The sequence below is a fragment of the Macrobrachium nipponense genome, chromosome 32 (assembly GCF_015104395.2).
Source record: "Macrobrachium nipponense isolate FS-2020 chromosome 32, ASM1510439v2, whole genome shotgun sequence".
NCBI classification, from domain to species: domain Eukaryota; kingdom Metazoa; phylum Arthropoda; class Malacostraca; order Decapoda; family Palaemonidae; genus Macrobrachium; species Macrobrachium nipponense.
This window is the reverse complement of record NC_061094.1, coordinates 49,821,730-49,842,877: the sequence shown is the minus strand read 5'-3', so window position 1 is coordinate 49,842,877 and position 21,148 is coordinate 49,821,730.

The following is a 21,148-nucleotide window of genomic DNA, read 5'->3' as shown; positions in this document are numbered from 1 at the left end:
TTTAAGTGGCTGAAACTTATTCTTATCACTTAGTATATTATCCATTTTGGTGTCGCATTCATCTCTATTCATTATGACGTACACTGCGGTTTTATCTCCTTTGCGTCTTATTATGGTTTCGTTTTCTCTCAATTCTTTTGCCGCTTTCTTTAGCTGTGGACTGACTATGCGACTAAAGTAGTTACCACGTGTTCTATTGGCCTCACCCAGTAATTCTGCAATACACTCTTGTTTAAGTTCGATTTTGCGTTCTATTCATTACGTCATAATGAATAGAGATGAATACGACACCAAAATAGTACGGCTCCATCGACGGAGAAAGAGGTTGAATCTGATATAGTATACAAGTTTGTCTGTGCTGACGAGCAATGTCAGTCCCCCCAAAAATGCTATATCGGACACACAACCACTACACTCAAACGTCGCATGCAGGCCCACAGAAACCAAGGTGCTATTCACCAGCACTTTGTGGATACCCACAATAAAAAACCATCCTTACAAGAACTTCTCACAAACACCAAAATAATACACAAGGAAGGCAACTACAATAGTTTATTGATATCAGAAGCCGTCAGCATCGCCATGCAACGCCCCAACCTTAACATCCAACGCGAGGCAGACCGATCTTTGCCCTCGTGTAGGAGGCAGCCCTTCAACCGCGTGGAACAAGACCCCCACACGCGGACAGGAGCGCACACTAACATTTAGTTAATTAAACATATATGTAATTAATATATATTTATGTAAAATGTGTATATAATAACTTACTTTCAACTTTTGATATAATTTCTGTTGTTAACATATTTATTTATTTGTCTTATTTTATGTTTCACTATAGTCTTTTGTAAATATTTAAAACTAGGTATCTGGCAATTGTACTACCTTTCCGTCCTCATGACGTCACAAAACGCATGTAGGGTCATATTTGTATATACGGGCTGCTCTACGAGCAAGAGCCCGTGCTGGCACAATGCCAGCTTAATCTTAAACAACATATTTGTATCAGTACGCTTGATAACGTCAATACGTATAGGATGACGAAACAGCTGTCGCGTTTTTGTAAAAATACTGGAGTAAATGGAAGAACCCCATTATGTGTTCATTAGTAACCTGAACAATGAAGTGAAGAAAATAATTAGAAAATATAAATCAATTTCAAAAAAGCTGGTAAACAGTGAAAAAGCCATTCTATTCAATGAATATATATATATATATATATTTATATATATATATATATATATATATATACACATATATGTATATACACAAACAGCACACACACACATATACATATATATATATATATATATATATATATATATATATATATGAGTAATATACAAATGTATTAATATATGAAGACGAAATTTTAGATTGGCCAAATTATAATATCTATGAGCTTCTCTCTCTCTCTCTCTCTCTCTCTCTCTCTCTCTCTCTCTCGTGCATACACTTGCACATCATGGCGAATACAGCAGAGTGCATCCGCTGGGAAATTTCTTCGGTATTATCCATTAGCCTCGCCTCAATGTTGCAGAACTTTTTCCCTTCCGCGCCTCTTAACATAGATTGATGATCTCCTGTCTCCTGTCTCCTGTCAGTTATTACAGCCTGCCTAAGTGTGTGTTGTTATATTTATTTAAGTTTATTTCTTTTTGTGGGATGAAGATTTTACTCGAAAATGTTTACAAGGGCATTGGTGGATTTCACAAGGAGATTAAGACTACTTTCTTACGTGATGATCTGATTCGTAGTAACTGTCTCTGGAAAGTTGGATTTTCTGTAAAACCTTCCATGAACATTACTTTATTTATGTATGTTTTTAAGACATGATGTAAGTAGGTACAATAATGGGTTGATTTTCTTACATTTTAGTAGGTTTTGATACATGAGTTTAGCTAAAATTTAGAATTTTTATAGTATTTTTTTCAAAACAAGGCGTGATCCGATCTCCAGCTTACGCGGGACACGTACAAGATTGTTTCCTTCTCAGGCGTAAGCTGTAAATTAAATTAAAACGTGCTACTTTCAAATAGGTCCTTGCTTCACCGACAAAAATTGAAATAAATATTTTATATTTTACTACAGTTTATTTTTCTGTACTGTTTAATATACACATTATTTATTTTTTAAATTTTCATTCTAATAAATAATTAATAAATATCCTATCCTAAAATTCCTGCATCTTTAACTCAACGCGAAGCACTTTTTTCAGAATTTTTTAGGCTTTCCTAGCCCCCCCCTCTCCCCGCCACCCAATAACAATAACAGCAACAACAACAAAGTAGTTTCTAGGATTACTCCCCGAGTAAGTGAAAAGCTTCTACTTGTCCAAAGTCTAATTTTACACAATGTATAATAACAATCAGTTAATCAGATTAAATACACCTTTTTAGGCTCATCATAGACCATGCCTGTCCCCCCCAACAAGAACAAGAACATCAGCAACAACAACAAAGTATTTTGTAGGCTAACTGACTAAGCGAAAATGGGTTTTATATAGTAATAAGATAATACTGGCATCTCACAGAGGAACAAATAAAACTACAAAAAAATAAAAGGATACTGAGAGAAGGCCTTTTTAGAGCTTATCTAAGATGACAATTGAAGATGGAATTTCACACCGGGTCTAAATTGAACCTAATGGTTCTTTCCGTTTCCTTTATTGGATTTCATTTTCTGTTTGTCTGATTTACTTAGGACACACAGACAGAAATGAATAGAACAATGTAAGATTTGAATGCAATACAATTTTTGCAGTCATATCATTATTTTAATATGTTCAATATCAAGAAATTTTGTTAATAGGTATAAGATTAATTTTAGATTTTTAACGTTTTCTTTTTCTTTTCTTTCAATTTTAAATTAGTGTATCATAGTCAGTTGAAAACTGGAGACTGCTAGTGATGCTCGTCTGTTTTTAGTTTAATTTTTAAATTTTTTTGACAAATGGCGAGGTTTGGAAACGAAAAAATTCTATACACTCATTCATACGAGGAAAAAAAATATATAGCATTTTTCATCAATTTCTTTGTGTTGTCAGATGCGTATTCATTGATTTTATCGCCTGAAAATTAAGCTCCAGTGAAATAAGTTTCAGACTGAAAACCACGAATGACTCTCATACGCAGCATATTAAAGAACCTGTTTTTTAATGAAAAAAAGTATAGTCTTCTAAATTAGAATAAAATTTTCAAAGGAAAAAATAACGTATTAAACTTTAATACCCTGGAGGAGCTTTAAAGTATGAAAAATAACGAAACTATAGGTCAATATGTCTTGGGCAGAAATAAGCATATCATTATCTTTTCACTGTTCTAATCTTAATTACGAATAGTACTTGCGTTGTTCCCCTTGCTGTAATTTCTGTATCATAGTTACACCAAAGCAAATAACAGGGTTATGGCAGTTATAACGGAAGTCCAACGCAATTATATATATATATATATATATATATATATATATATATATATATATATAATATATGTATATATATATAATATAATATATATATTACAATATAATATATATATCTTATACCATATAATATATATATATATAGATATAATTTATTATATGATATATATATATATTATAATTTATATATATATATATAATTATATATTATATATATATGTGTGTGTATTATATAATCTATCTCTCTATTCTATATCTTATATATATATATATTATATATATATCTTTATATATATTTATATTACACATTCACATCATATATAAATAAATATCTCTATATAATTATATATATATAATATATTATATTTATAGATTTATATATACCACATATACTATAAATTAATAAAATATTCTATTATATATATATATTATATAATATATATATATATATATAGATATATTATATATATTATAATATACGTATATAAGTACCCCGTATTTAGAAACCCTCATCATTATTAGTAACCAAAACAAAAAGGAAAATCTCTGCTCCAAACGCATCGTTCGAAATAATAATAATAATAATAATAATAATAATAATAATAATAATAATAATAATAATAAAATGTCCCGCGTGGAAACGAACCCGATTCATTAAAGTTATGCCCAAAAAACTTCTCATATTCCCAGAGTTTCCGAATCACGTCTTGATCATATTCCCACTTACTGTCAAGGGAACTGTGAGAGGATTCTCCAATTTCGACCGGGGCATCCTGACGGAATTTTAGGTCGATCGCTTGCCGTTTTATTCAAGTTTTGTCAATGAACAATTGGCAGTCGAAACTGAATGAAAGATGAAAAGTTCATTGTTAAATTGCAAGAAAATGGAATATAAATAAATAAGTATATAGAATATAGCTATATATAATATATAATTATAATAAATTATCAAATAAACCATAAATTCTGTTGTATTCACAAACATTAAACCACAAATATCGTTTCATGTCTAATTCGCTATGGCTCAGAAAAACTTACACACAAGGGGAATAATATCTGACAAATGCTTCGAAGGCGGAGCACAGAAAATCGTTAATAACCCTGAGGATTGATTTGACGGAATAGCTCCTCTTAGCGTAGAAAGAAGTATTTCTTTTTGAAAAGAGAAGAGTAGCGCCTTAACCCATTTCGTATAAATGCTCAAAAGTTCAACATTAGTTCTAAGAAATTCATTTGAAATCACGTTCAAAGTTCCCACGATAAGATCGTTTGGAAATCCATCGATGCCTTGTCACCTGGTGTGGTGATCCTGTCTTCAGTAACTCAGCAAATCACCGAAGTTAGGGGGTGATCGGAATTAATGGAGTTCAGGAACAGAGTTCGTCAATTTCTCGTTAAGCAACTCAGCTACTCTGCCTGTGGGTGATTACATCTGGGATATACTTGGCCTTCAGGGATTTCTCGGGTTAAGAGCCTTTAACAGCCCCGTAGCAACGTCGTTAGATATAATTTCGCATGACATTTGAGGTCTAGGAGTTGTCTTTAGTCTTTATTAGGGCCAGGAGCACACGAGCCACTCTGCTCTGTGGCGCCACAGAATGGCGTCGGTGTGTGGCAGAGATGTGGCTTCTGTTAGGTTTCCATTGTTTATAAGCTATGTCGTGCGCACAAGCATCTGTGGCAAGCAAATGTGGCGAGCTGTCGCTGATCCCTGCCATGGTTTGTAAACAATGGAAACCTTTTGGAAACCACAATCCCGCCGCGCACTGACTGCACTCTGTAGCGCCACAGAATGGCTCGAGCACTCCTGGCCTAGATTTATAAAATGTTATTGTACGACCCATCTGGGGTGAGACGAGCGCACCCGGAAAATGGAATTTGATTTACAGATGTCCCAGCGATTCAGTAGAGACACATAGGGTAAGATATGGTAATTCGACCCTCTCTCTCTCTCTCTCTCTCTCTCTCTCTCTCTCTCTCTCTCTCTCTCTCAGTGCCATTTTGCTTGGTGAATAATCAACAGATATCAGGCGTTAAATATACGTCTGGAAATCGAAAAATATCTAGAAGTGTTCGTGAACTGTCGGTGATGAGATTAGTGTGAAAATAGTAGGATAAAGCGTCTACTAAGTTAGTTTATCAAGTGAAATACTGTAAATCAGATCAAGATGGCAGTAAGTTCCAACTGTGGTAAGAAATGGCGAAATTTAGCGTGTCTAGCAGATTTGCAATACGATGAGGTAGCAGGAAGGGAGCTGGCATTTCTCATCTATGAGATCAACAACAGCCCTAACCAAAAAGATACAAAAGCATTCATAGACATATTAGAAGGATATAATCCTTCAAACTGGAACAAATCAACAGAAAACATCTTGAAAATAATTTAAGAAGTTCCAAATAAATTCCAAGTGGTCAAGAGACTCAAAGAAAATTTACATCAATCAACATATTCCGACAAAGAAAATGAATAAGGTGAACATTGTGAATATCCTAATTGATGCAAAAGGAAAAAGAATGCCAAAAGCATGCAAACTGTGTAAGGTGTGGTATAGCATAGTTAATCCACAAAACCTGATCAGAAAATGTTCTGCATGCAACATTCCAACGCATCCTCAATGTGCTGAAGTAATGCAAGATATGAGTAAGGATATCAGAATATTTTGCTCAATATGTCTATCATGGATAGACAATGTTATCAAATCAAGACTTAATGTACAAATAGTTAAGGATGAAGAAGAAGAGGAAGAGGAAGAAGAAGAAGAGGAAAACGGGAGAGAAGTAAACAAAACTGAAATGACAGAAAAAAATAAGGAAAACAAAGAACAAGATAAAAGTATGGCTGCAGAGATACTCATTGATACTACATAAGAGGCAATCAAGCAGCATACATACTAAGAAATAAATTACGACATGACAACACAAAATAAAATCCCGAAGAGGCTCTACTCAGATCTGCACATTGATGGGAAAGAGGAAAAAATAGACAAGAAAGACAAAGTCTGCACCCTTTTGAAAAGAGAGAATTGCAGATTCGGAGAAAGATGTTACTACAAACATCACAAGGTATGTCACAACTATGAAATCTATGGTTAATGTGCATACCCAGACGGCTATGAGGATGATTGCAGAGATCTACATCCAAAACTATGCAAAAACCTAAAAGAAGGAAAAGGATGTAAGTTCGACAAAAAATGTAAATATATGCACCCTGTAGCCATGAATCAAAATCAATTAAATAATCAATCAAATAATAAAATCCAAAAGAAGATACAAAACAAATAGAGAGAGGAACAAAGAATATGAGGTGAAGGAAAAAAACAAGCCATCACTGCGATATGGAGTCTCAGCAAAGAATTTCCAAGCATCAGCTTCAAGATACAGCCCAAGATACAGCTCAAGAGATGAATACTGTATGTACGATGCAAGAGGATATTGCAGATACGGAGAAAATTGCAGATTCAGACACAAAATGAATAATTATGATGAAGGAAGATCAAATATTATGGAAAAGTTGGATTTTTTAATGTCAGAATTTCTGGAAATGAAGAAAAGAACAACATACCAGAACAGGAAAGAGACGTGGGAAAATCCTTATTATTACCCATATTAAATGAAGGAGAAAACACGCAAACCATCATAGTGATAATGGGCAGGGTTTAGTTACGAGTAACTCAAAAAGAAAAATAGAGTACTTAGAAGAACTAACCCAAATTGAAAAGAAAATAGATATAATGAATATAAGTGAAACCTGGTATTCCCAAGAGACTGGGAATGACGATCAAATAAAAGGGTTCCAAACTTATAGATCAGATAGAAAAAATAGGAATCAAGGGGGAACCGCAATATATGGGAAAGACAAAAAACAAGGAAAAATATATGAGAAATATAGTAACTCAGAATGTAAACTAATAGCGATAGAATTTGAATCTAAAAAATTAATGAACATAGTAATATATAGACCCCCTAATACTAAAGGGTTTGACACAATAATAGAAAAATTGGATGATATATGTAGAAATCACAAGGACTGGACTATTCTATCCGGAGACTTTAACTTTCCTTTCGTAGACTGGAAAGAACGAATAGGAGATTGTGGTTGTATTTATACATATAAAAAAGAGAGTAATAGTAGTGCAGAAGATAAGAGGCAATTCAAAAAGCTATTAGTTATGCTACTAGAATACAACATTCAACAAATAAATCACCTGCCAACATGAAAGGAAAATACTTTAGACCTAGTATTTGTGAACGAGGTGAATTATGTTAAAGAAATAAGAGTTTATAATGCGTGTATTTCAGACCATAATGTCATGGAATTAACAGTCCATTCCAAAGCAAGTGAAAACAGAGATAAGCAAGAAATTAAAAAGTGGGAAGGATATTGAAAATACAACTTCTACAATAAAAATATAAAATGGTCAGAAATAAATGAAGAATTAAACAAAGATTGGGATAGCATTTTTGAAGTGATGATATAAAGGTAAATACGGAGATATTATATAAAATATTAGAGAAAATGGAGGTTAAATACATACCGAAGAAGAAAAGTAAACATCAGTCATGCATACCAAGAGACAGAAGGATCTTGTTCCAGAAAATCAGAAAGTAGAAAAAAGGTCTGCAAAACAAGAAAATGCATGGAAAGTGATCAAACTAAAAAGTAGGATAGAAAATGCAGAACAAAAGATTATACAATCAAAAGAAAATGAATAACGGGACTTGGAAGAAAAAACCCTAGTAAATATCAAGCAAACCCCCAAACTATTGTACTCGTATGCAAAAAAGATGAATAAAAGAAGAATAAAAATAGGCCCTCTAAGAATTGAAGGGAGATTAACGAATGAAAAAAAGGAAATATGCAACATATTGGCAGAACGATATAAGAGAGAATTCACCCCTAGAATTGATAATGAAGATAATGATATAGAAGTAAGGGATGAAAATAGTGAATATTTAGCAGACATAGATATTAATGAAGCTGATAGTGTGCAGGCTATTAATGAAATTAAAAATGGAGCTGCAGCAGAGCCTGATGGTATCCCTGCTATTTTGTTAAAGAAAGTAGTTCATTCTATCGCAAAGCCACTTGCAATATTATTAAGACATAGTGTAGATACAGGCAAGATTTATGATGAGCACAAATTAGCATATGTTACCCCTACTTTCAAAAGTGGATCAAGACTAGAGGCAAGTAATTATAGGCCTGTGAGTCTAACAACACATATTATGAAAGTGTATGAAAGGGTAATGAAGAAAAATATTATGAAACATTTAATAAAAAATAATTTGTTCAATATAGGACAACAAGGTTTCGTACCTGGAAAAAGTACACAAACCCAACTGTTAGTCCACAGATGTGGTTATCTAGACTTTGCAAAAGCTTTTGACAAGGTAGATCATAATATATTAGCGAAGAAAATTAGAAAACATAATATAGTGGATAAAGTAGGAAGATGGTAAAAGAATTTTTGCACAACAGAAAACAGATAGTTATTGCAAACGATGAGAAATCGGATGAAGCTAAGGTAATATCCGGTGTGCCACAAGACACGGTGTTAGCTGCATTACCGTTTATTATTATGAATGCAGACATAGACAGTAATGTTAAGGACTCGGTAGTGAGTAGTTTCGCCGATTACACAAGAATAAGTAGAGAAATTGCTTGTGATGAAGATAGGAACGCGCTACAAAGAGACCTTAACAAAGTATATGATTGGGCAGAGGTAAATAGGATGGTATTTAACTCTGATAAATTTGAATCAATAAATTATGGAGACAGAGAAGGAAAGCTATATGCATATAGGGGACCTAATAATGAGACAATCACAAATAAGGAAGCAGTTAAAGACCTAGGTGTGATGATGAATAGGAACATGTTATGCAATGATCAAATAGCAATTCTATTGGCAAAATGTAAAGCAAAAATGGGAATGTTGTTACGGCACTTCAAAACAAGAAAAGCTGAACACATGATTATGCTTTATAAAACATATGTTCATAGTCCACTTGAATATTGCAATATGATATGGTACCCACACTATCAAAAGGATATTGCACAAATAGAGAGTGTACAAAGGTCCTTTACAGCTAGAATAGAAGAAGTTAAGGATCTTGACTCCTGGGAAAGACTACAATCCTTAAAATTATATAGTCTAGAAAGGAGAAGAGAACGCTACATGATAATTCAGGCATGGAAACAGATAGAATGAATAGCCGAAAACATTGGAGCTAAAAATATCAGAAAGAGCAAGCAGAGGTAGATTAATAGTGCCCAAAACTATACCAGAAAAAATAAGGAAAGCACGCAGGACATTAATCCACTACGCACCAGCATCGATAATGCAGTGTCTATTCAATGCATTGCCAGCTCATCTGAGGAATATAACAGGAGTGAGCGTAGATGTGTTTAAGAATAAGCTCGACAAATATCTAAGCTGCATCCCAGACCATCCAAGATTGGAAGATGCAAAATAAACCGGAAGATGTACTAGCAACTCTCTGGTAGACATTAGAGGTGCCTCACACTGAGGGACCTGGGGCAACCCGAACAAGATGTAAGGTCTGTAAGGTAAGGTCTCTCTCTCTCTCTCTCTCTCTCTCTCTCTCTCTCTGTGTTTGTCTTATAGTAGAGACATATCGGGTAGGATTTGATGAAATATCAGTAATCTCTCTCTCTCTCTCTCTCTCTCCCTCTCTCTCCCTCTCTCTCTCTCTCTCTCTCTCTCTCTCTCAGTAGATAAATAGCTGATAAGGTATACTGGGATACCAGTATTCCGAATTTCTCCCTTCTCTCAGTAATTTGGATCGCTCTCTTATCCTCTTCTCTTGAAGGTAGAGCCATTCTGATGGAAATTGCCAGTGGATACCAGTAAGGTAATTCAAATTCTCCTCTCTCTCATCTCTCTCTCTCTCTCTCCTCTCTCTCTCTTTATTAGAAACATATTAAGGAGATATGGCGGGGATTACCAGTAATTCAAAAATCTTCTCTCTCTCTCTCTCTCTCTGCTCTCTCTCTATCTCTCTCCTCTCTCTCTCTCTCTCTCATCTCTCTCTCTCTCTCTCTTTTATTAGAAACATATCTAAGGAGATATGCGTGGATACCAGTAATTCAAATCTCTCTCTCTCTCTCTCTCCCTCTCAAGCATTTCTGGGAATATGCAAAACGAAACGCCTTAGCCAAGAGAAAATATTCGTGGGCGTGTTTGCTAAGAAAGAAAAAGTCGTTAAATCACACACCCCGGGGCAAAGGGCGTATTTATTCGACTCCGAGGCGGTGCAGGGTGGAGCAAGAATATTGTCAAACACACACACACACACACACACACAAAACACACTACGCTCCACTCTCTCTCTCTTCCTTCTCTCGTCCTTCCTCTCTCTCTCGTCTCGCTCTCCCCTATGTATATATATACTATATATATATATATATATATTATATTAATAATATATATATATATATATAATATATTTTATATTATATAATAATATAATATTAGGTATATGTATAATATATATAGTATATATGTATATATATATATATAATATAGATATATATATATCTATACTATATATACATAATGCATATATATATATATAGTGATTATATTATATATAATATATATATATATAAATAATATATATATAATATAATATTCATATTATGAATTTATTAATATTACTTAAACAAGCAGTTTTACACCCACGCTCTTCCTCTTCTGTCTGTCTTCTCTTGTCTGTCCTCTGTCTTCTGTCTTCTGTCTCTCTGTAAATATATAGTTTATAATATATTACTATATATATATATATATATATATATATATATAATATATACATATAATATTAATAAATTTACTTACAAGCAGTTTTAACAACCACGCTCTTCCCTCTACTCTCTATGTCTCAATTGTCCCTGTCTGTCTGTCTGTCTGTCTGTCTGTCTCTCTCTCTCTCTCTCTCTCTCCTTCTCTCTCTCTCTATGTATATAGACAGAAAGGCATATTTGACTAGGAAGCATATTTAGAATTCTATTTAATTCTCGATTTTTAATCGGCTGTTGCACTGTAAATAAATAGACTTTAGTAAGCATGTAGTTACTCTCATTGTTATCCAGGATAAATATTTGCATTTCCATGAGAAATTAACCTCTGATTTAATAGTCATGCATCTTATGAATCCAAATGTTTTTTTTATTTTATGAATGAGCTTCAATGTCCTAGTTATTATAATTTAAATGTTGAATAATAATTATGCGGTGAGGAGCCTTACGTCACTCCAGAAGGAGGCAGAAAGTAAGGGTATTGATAACCCTGAGCTGCGCAGCTATCAAAACAGAGATGATGGATTAGGCCGGACCAAGTCTTATTAAATGTATAGTATCTGAGGCTAAGTTCTCCCAAAGGACCGATTAATTTTCTTATATCTTCGATGCCGTGCAAGGTTCCTATATTCAAATCATCCATCATCAGTCTTGTTATTGCTTCGATGTTTGTTCGCGTGAACATCAGGGAAAAAATTGTAAGACAAATCAGGCTTTACAAAAACAGATTTTAATGTCTTTCGCTTACTTTCTTTTCCCTACGTGCGCTATGTTCCCTAAGCCCTTTACCTGACTATTTTATTTTTCATATCGTTTCGACAACAACTGTTGTAACGTTATCATTTGAATTTTTATCGAATATTTCTGAGGGAATTGGGAAATTTATCTTTTTCTTGATTCTTTTATTTCTCATATAATCGTTTCGTCAACAAATGTTGCAGCATTATCATTTCAAATTTTTTTTCGAATATTCTTGAGGAAATTGGGAAATTTATCGTTTCTTGGGTAAACGAAACTTTACCTTATAATGATAAGACTCATATACCTTTAGCCAGCAAATGTGTTTTATAGGCTAATGTTAGATCTCTTGAAGTGGAAGAAATTTATGAACGTTTATTATTTCCCTGTCGCTGTGGACTTTTTTCTTAATATCTCCTCAAATCCTTCTCGAAAGGTTGGAATTGAAGGTCGTGATGTTACTTCAGGATCACATGTTCATTTGTATGAAATTATACATATTATGTCTATATATAAATATGAACAAGTATTTAGTGTATACGTACATACACACTTACTTACATTTATATATATATATATATATATATATATATATATATATATATATATATATATATATATATTATATATATTCACGAGTGGATGCAGGGATAATCGGGCACTCAGACGGGTAGGCGGATACGGGCAGACTAACCCCCAAAAAATCTGACAAGCTCAATGATTATGACTAACAATGTCGAAATGTAACCTTTTGTTTAGAAAACTAATGTAATAAAACTCATTTTTCCATGTAACGAAAATTCATTTATCAGAAAATCGCGTCCCTTCATGACATTGTATATTCTTTTTCTTGACTACAATTGAACATGAAGTGAATTTTGTATGACCGTTATTTTCCCCCCCCACCATATGAAAAAAATGCGAAAAAATATTTCCATTTTGCTTCATACAATTTAACAATTCAATTTGACTATCATTGTCCAACTGACAGTTATCCATTTTTGAGCTAAAAAATATTTATTTGTGTTCTAACATTTTCACATTTAGTTCAATTCTTATTCAAGAATTGTTTGTATTTAAAATAATATTTTATTCAATCTATTTCGATACTTCAGTGTCTTTATAAGAAAGAGTAAAGACTTTTGGCCAGAAATTTCTCATTCCATAGTGATAATGCTTTAGATTTATTACTATTTTGAAAATAATTTCATGAAACTAAACCGGCAACAAGAATTACTAACAAATCTCTTCATAACTATATATATTTATATATATATATATATATATATATATATATATATATAAATTTATATATATAACAACATGAATATTTATCACATCACCGCGATTCATATACACACTCATTAAGCTACAAATGTCCTTTATATCCAATTCGCTCTACCTCGGAATTGATATATTTTCAAATATGTTAACCAAAAGGGAACTATTTATTTGATAATAATTTCGTCCTCTCGTGGATTCGAACCAGTGCACAGAGTAGAAATCAAGACTTCAGTGATGTTAAATATTTGTCTTGAGTAATTACTGTCATCAGTTTCTAGCAAGGATACGGACTGATATACCGGAATTGAAATAAATGGGATCTCCCCTACTTGTGGTGTAAAGTTAAGTATATCTTAGTTTTACCAGACCACTGAGCTGATTAACAGCTCTCCAAATGCTGGGCCCGAAGGGATTAGATTTTTTGTTTTTACGTGGCTAGGAACCAATTGGTTATCTAGCAACGGGACCTATAGTTTATTGTGGAATCTGAACCACATTATATCGAGAAATGAATTTTTATCACCAGAAATAAATTCCTCTGATTCCGTGTTGGCAGAGCCGAGAATAGAACTTCGGACCACCGGATTGGTAGGCGAGCGCGAAAACCACTCGTCCGACGAGGAACTTACTTCTGATGTAGCTAACTTTGATGCAAACTCATCACAGCACAGGGAATGGAATAGAATGGAATATATAATTTAGGTCAAAGGCCAAGCACTGGGACCTATGAGGTCATTCAGCGCTGAAAGGAAAAACGAGAAGAGAAAGGTTTGAAAAGCGTAACAGAAGGAAGAGCTCTCAGTTGCACTATGAATCAATTGTCATAAGGTGGCAAGTAAGAAGAAAGAAAACGAACATGAACGGAGGCACAGTAAAATGAATGAAAGGGAGGTGCAGCTAGGGACCGAAGGGACGCTGCAAAGATCCCTAAGTAATACCTACAGTGCACCGCATGAGGGGCACTGACGGTGCTAACTCCCTACGGGGATCTGTCTCCTGGGTGTGGCAGTTGATCACAATTACGCACCATACCCTGTGACTCTCACCATCCAGAAACCAGCATCCACTCATCCCTTGACAAGATTATTCAGAGTCTGGGCGAGTATGAGGCGCTAATGACCTCTGAATCCTATACGAGGACACCTCAGCCGGACGGTTGGCTCCCTGATGCTTCCGAGACAATCAAGGAGAACCTTCAGAGGCTTATGGGCTGGAATCCAGAGCTTGGAAGTCATCAGGGGGTTGAATTCTACTGAGGATTAATTGGGGAGAAGACGAGGAGGAATCGAGGTTGTCTCGCTTACTAAGTGAAATCAATTCACCTCATCGCCTGACAGAAAGTGATTCTGTGTAAAATAGACAAAGAGATTCCAACAAAGAGATAGTAATCGAATAAACCGATAGGAATGAACAAAGACGTGGGAATGAGTGGTTAATTGCTGCAATATACGAAAATTATCATCTCAGGGTTGCTCTAATGACATAATACTCTGGGTTCAGTATTGTAAAGAGACAAGATTGATATCTCGGCGAAGAAAGCCTCGTCGATTGGTGGAAAAACAATTTATTCATTTCTTAGTACGGAAAAAAAATTATGTAGAAAAATTGAATTTTAACGATGAGCTCTAGCATAGGTGAAGGTATTCATTCTCAATTGTAGCAGAAAAAGGTGTGTATTGTCGATCAAACCAAAGTTAAAGTATTTAGTACCAAATCTAGTCATTATTTTTTTAAACATCGACTATTTTATGAGCTTCTCATTTACTCTTCTGTTTTCCTTCTTAAAAGCTGAATAAAGGTACGGTTGATGTGAGTAGTTTGATTGATGAACTCAAGAAAGAGTTAACTAGGCAACCCACGGAATAATATAAAAAATGCCAATTTCATTAGAATATTGAAAATTTCAGTGGACGATAAAGAGAGAAAATAACTTGATTATTGATAATCTTTTCTCATAATTACATTAGGTTCTAAGTATCACGGTGCAGCCGGGAGAGTAATTTCAAATACAAAATAATCAAGTTAATTCATTTTTGTGACAGACAAATATTTAAACCCCATTGTTTATTAGAGTATTATCTAAACAGGATCAAGAGAGCAATTCATGCCATAACTAGCTGATGCTTTGCTTATCATTTCCAGGTGCAGGGTAATTCTCATTTGCCGTCGGCATATGCACATGAATCTGACAGATTTCCTCTCTCTCTCTCTCTCTCTCTCTCTCTCTCTCTCTCTCTCTCTCTCTCTTCTACAAATTACACTGGAATAAACAGTCACTATGTTTACATTAAGTTTCTAAAATAACTCTCAGTGGACATATTTGGTTACGGAACTAAGAACACTGTTCGTTATGTTTATTCCCAGTATCTTAAAGCGGTGCGCAGTTGTTGTTCAAATGTGTTGACTATGATAAATGCTACAGTAATATTGCCACCTTATCTATATCTTAAGAAGGCAATAAGGTTCTTCACAAATGTTTTACTGACCAGGTGCTTAGGAGCAAAATATTTTCTAATAATGTCTTTACTTCAGGCATTAACTTCTCAATACACGTGTCTGTCTCATCTTACGTTCGTTTAATCTGTAACATTTATGTTCGACTTCGTATTTTCATTAATCCCCATAATAATAAATTTCAACTTCTAAATGCACGCGTCTTACTGTCATCTTTCGTCCGTTTGTTCTAAACATTTATTGTCGATTTTGCATTTTCTTTGCCTCCTCCAGTACTGAATTTCCATATATCAGCAAAATTAGATGATACTCCAACAATACGAAGGTGGCGATAAACCACTTTAATAAGACAGGCTCTGTAACATCACTCTTGACTACCCGGCATTCGTCTTTATAACTGCCGAGAGGCGTATTTCGTCGACAAAGGATGATCTAATTATTCAAGATTCCTGGAAGAATTTTCATCATGTTTCAGAGCATTAGATGGATCTCGAAAGACGCGCGCTTTCTCGCTCTTGGAGAGTTAAGTGAACGGCTGTGTCGTTCCTTGTGTAAGAGCTTAATCTTAATTTTAATTTGATCAGGTCGGTTGAAATTAACATTATTGTCCGTACCTTGCGTATGCTTTTGCACAAATATATCGATATTCATGTACGTCAAAATGCATTATGGAGTCATACATAAAGCTCTTTCTCTCTTATTGTTTCTTTATATTGATAAATGTATGGATACAAACATCCATACTCACTTTAGAATAAGACGTTTCCATTAATAAGGATGGCTCCAGATAAAACTAGTGCAAGTATCACTGGGTCAGGATTCAATATGTATTTTCTTTTTATTCAGTTCTCGCCCAATGAAGGTTTCCAATTAGCTTTGATAAAGATCTAAAGCAGATTCTCATTCTCTTCACTAACGGGATCTTCAAGCTAATATGACTCACTCGTGTAATTTTTGGAGTTTTGTTTAACTTTCCAAATCGTTTTCTCCACCCAGTCACTGAAACTAATTCTTCATATATCTATACACTCCATCTTTGGTCCCCGCGCACTGGGGTAGTGACGTCATGTGGTGCACTGTAGCCGTTACTTAAGGTTCTTTGCAGCGTCCCTTCGGCCGCTAGCTCCAACCTCTTTCATTCCTTTTACTGTAACTCTGTTCATATTCTTTTTCCTCCATCTGACTTTCCACCCTCTCGTAAGGATTGATTCATGGTTTAACTGCGAGGTTTCCGTCCTGTTACACCTTTCAAACATTCTTACTGTCAATATCCGTTTCAGCGCTACATGACCTGATAGGTACCAGCTTTTGGCATTCGGCCTGAATTCTATATTTCAATTCCAATTCCATGTATGGGACCTTTGTCTCTCCCTCCTTTAAACGATGCTTCTTTGTTATGTGTTTCATGAATACACGAATTCCCGATCTCACTTAACACGAAACACAGTCAAGTAATCATATAATTTGTTCATTGTGCAACAACTCAAGTTTATCTTGTTTAGCCCTTGGTCCTTCAACCTTGATATCTTACTCCAGTTCGTCTTGTCACCTAAAGCATTACCCTTTATGTCCTGGTTTATCACTTATCTGTTCGTTGTATTCTTTCTTTTTCATCTAGGTCTCGTTCGATTAGTTTACCTATACTCATATGAATTTTCCTTTAAATAATTCTATTTAATGGTTTTTATATCATTTTAGGATACGAGTATTTCCATATCTTTTATTCATACGTAATGTTCTTAACAAGATTTCGTCTACTTCTAGTTTTTTTTCTTTTTTGCAATATCACGAAGACAAAAAATCATGACAATAATTAGGGTACCTAGTTGAATCTAAATTAACTTACTATTGCCACAGTTCTTCCGTTTCAGCGGTTGATAACATTACAAAAATTCCTTGAAGTTATACATATTTTTTTGTAATTATATAATGAGAGAGTTGATCCTAGAAATTAATGAAAAATGTAATGGATACACATCTTTTTCAGTCTCTGGTGCTTTTTGTGATTTCAGTTGTTTCAGGTCAAAATCAAAACTAAAATAACAGGATGATTATTATTATCAGTTATAAAAAAAAACATCACACCCTTTTAAACTGATTACATTGCGCTGATTAAAAAAACGAAAATATAAAAACTGAGTATATGCAGTATTTTTGGCTGTTAATAAATACAAAATTGCAATTAACTGTAATTTACATTTATGACTTTTTATAGACAATGTACGAACTAGTTGACATCATATTTAAAGTACAAAGCCTTTTTTTTTATACTTTTAGTTTTCTGTAAAAAAAAAACTATTGAGATGGTTTTGTCTGTCCGTCCGCACTTTTCCTATCCGCCCTCAGATCTTAAAAACTGCTGAGGCTAGAGGGCTGCAAATTGGTAAGTTGATCATCTACCCTACAGTCATCAAATACACCAAATGACAGCCCTCTAGCCTCAGTAGGTTGTATTTTATTTAAGGTTAAATTTAGCCATGATTGTGCGTCTGGCACCGCTATAGATGCCAACAGCACAGGTTACTACCCGGCAGGGGCTGAAAGTTTCATTGGCCGCGGCTGAGAGTCTCATGGGCCGTGGCTGAGTGTTTCATGCAGCATTATACTCTGCACAGAGAACTCGATTGTGCCGAAAAAACTTCAGCACATATTTTACTATACTCTGTTTTTTTCCATCTGTCCATCCGCCTGTGGTTTTTTTGTATGGTAACACTGCGTCCCGGGCTATAGATAGTTACATTCAGCTTACATTCAACGATTATAATAACACCCTATTTCGAATATTAACGGTGTACTTCGCATACAGTAAATTATTAAAGCACTTTTCAGTTGCAAATGTGCACCCAGATATCCTTTTATTTACCTAAAACTTACATATAGCGTAACTATCTAAAGCCCGGGACGCAGTGTTACCATACAAAAACACCACAGGCGGATGGACAGATGAAAAAAAAACATAGTATAGTTACGTTTTGGTCTTAGAGATCGTCTATTTGCGAGATACTCGAATGGCTGTTAGAAACACAAAACTTTGACCTTATGATGAATCAGTGCTTGTTTTAGGCAAATTAAGCAGGAAGTGCATTGGTATTAGAATTGTGTATTCTATAATTTCTTGATTTTCATCATAAAATAACCTTCTTTTATATATATCATTATGAAATAATCTTCATTCAAGTTTTTTTTAATTACATTAATCATGAATCGACACTGTATATGTCCTGTTGACAATGAATGCATTAACATTACTGGTAACATTAATCATGAACGTGAGGGGCCATAACCATATCTGGGAAATGACAAAATATGCATTAATAATAATCAAGGCAATATTAATCACAAGCGTCAGAGCCCATAATCACATCTCCGAAATTCGTCTCAAGCATGCCAGAGCACCACAGCCCTGTGGGTGTTACTCCAGTCCTTCTTCTTATTCTTTTTCATCCTCTTAATCTCACATATGTCCTGACTCATCGCTGTGGAAATGGCGTCATTAATCAAGCCTGTGAGACAGATTTCCGTATTAACTCCTCTCGAGTTGAGGCAGTGCGAGTTTCGCCTCTGCTAAGTCCTCCGGGCTCTTTGGGGGAAAGGGATTCGGTACTGAGGTTCGGATTAACGGAGCCACTTACAGTGGGATGCGATAATCATCCTTCTCGTATGCACCCAAACGCGTGATGAAGTAACGCGTTTTCTTATTTTCTTGATCATCATTAGAATATAGACATCAACACTTACTTAATGTTGAGTCCAAACATAACCGCTTCCGTGATCATTATGAAAATGCACAGATATTTTTATGAGACAGTTGTCAGGCCCGTGCTATTATATGGGGTAGACACTTGGGCACTTGAGAAAAGTATATCTTAGTTTTACCAGACCACTGAGCTGATTAACAGCTCTCCTAGGGCTGGCCCGAAGGATTAGATATTTTTACGCGGCTAGGAACCAATTGGTCACATAGCAACAAGACCTACAGCTTATTGTGGGATCCGAACCACACTATATCGAGAAATGAACTTCTATCACCAGAAATAAATTCTTTTGATTCCGCGTTAGCCGAGCCGGGATCAGAACTTCGGACCACTGGATTAGCAGCCGAGCGCCAAAACCACTCGTCCAGCGAGGAACTTGAGCACTTAAGAGGAAAGAAGAGAAACTGTTGGAAAGAACCGAGATGAGGATGGTGAGATGGATTGCTGGAATATCACTACTGGAAAGGAGGAAGAGTCAAGATATAAGAAGAATGTGTGGTATGTTAGTAAAAGAGAAGGTTAGGGAAGTTCGTCTGAGATACTATGGCAATGTAATAAAAAGAGAGGAGGTGGATCCAATCAAGAGAGCTAAGAACATGCCGGTGGTTGGGAGGAGGCTTCGTTGCCGATTTAGTGGAGCTTCACACATACGCCTATGCATTTACAATCTGTTTCCATGAATACTAGTTGTCATGGTAATGCAATAATGATAAAATTGCTCTAATATGTATATATATTACAAATAGATACGCTAATTTCACTTATTTCCCGAGTTTTGTGTAAATCTTATTCCCAGTTTGGAGGGTAAACACATACCAATTGGCAACACTGGGAGAAGTGTTGGGGGGAGCCGTCAGCGGATCAGATGGATGGATGTGGTGAGGAGTTATAGAGTTACAAGGATTAAGATGTCTCAAAGACTTATTAGTCCATCCGAGGAGACATCGTGTGCTCACTTATCTCTAGAAGCAGGTTTTACTGCTCATTCACAGAGTTTTAATGATTTTGCTTAGCTTCCTTTTAAACTCTTCCACACTTTTGAGGGATATGAGTGATGTGGGACAAGGGGGAGGGGGGGGGGGGGGGGGGCAAGGAATCGAAATAGATGGAGAAAGTTGACTCGAGCGTCCGACCCTGCCATGCAGTGGTACTAATAAGGTCAAAAGAAGAATAAGAAATGAAAATACACAGATGTACATCTTTAGAAATACGAAATCTGTGCGCAAAGGATGTGCGCCATTATGTACATGCAAAGCGATGACAATGTTTGTATTTCAACCATTGCAAGTCATTAATCAATATGTTCATTCAGATTATGATACAATGACAAAAACTACTTGATCGTTTTTTCAAGAGTAATCTTATTTTTATTTTATTAGAAACTGTTGTGGTTTATCAGTTCCTGAAAATGTTTTCTAGAAAAAACGCTAAATAAAAACAATTTTTTATATGAAAGAAGACTTCTGCCGTCTTAAATCAACTGATAAGTGAGTGCACACACACACACAGGGGTGTAACACGAGTTTATGCAAATATTTCGGGAAATTAAAGAAAAGGTCATTCTAAGCAGAAAATGTTCCATTAACATACGCATTTCACGGCTTTATTTATCGGTGAGGCAAATTTATAAAATAACCGGTTTTCCTTAACGCTGCTTTCGGCCAACACGGCGTACGCAATGTCT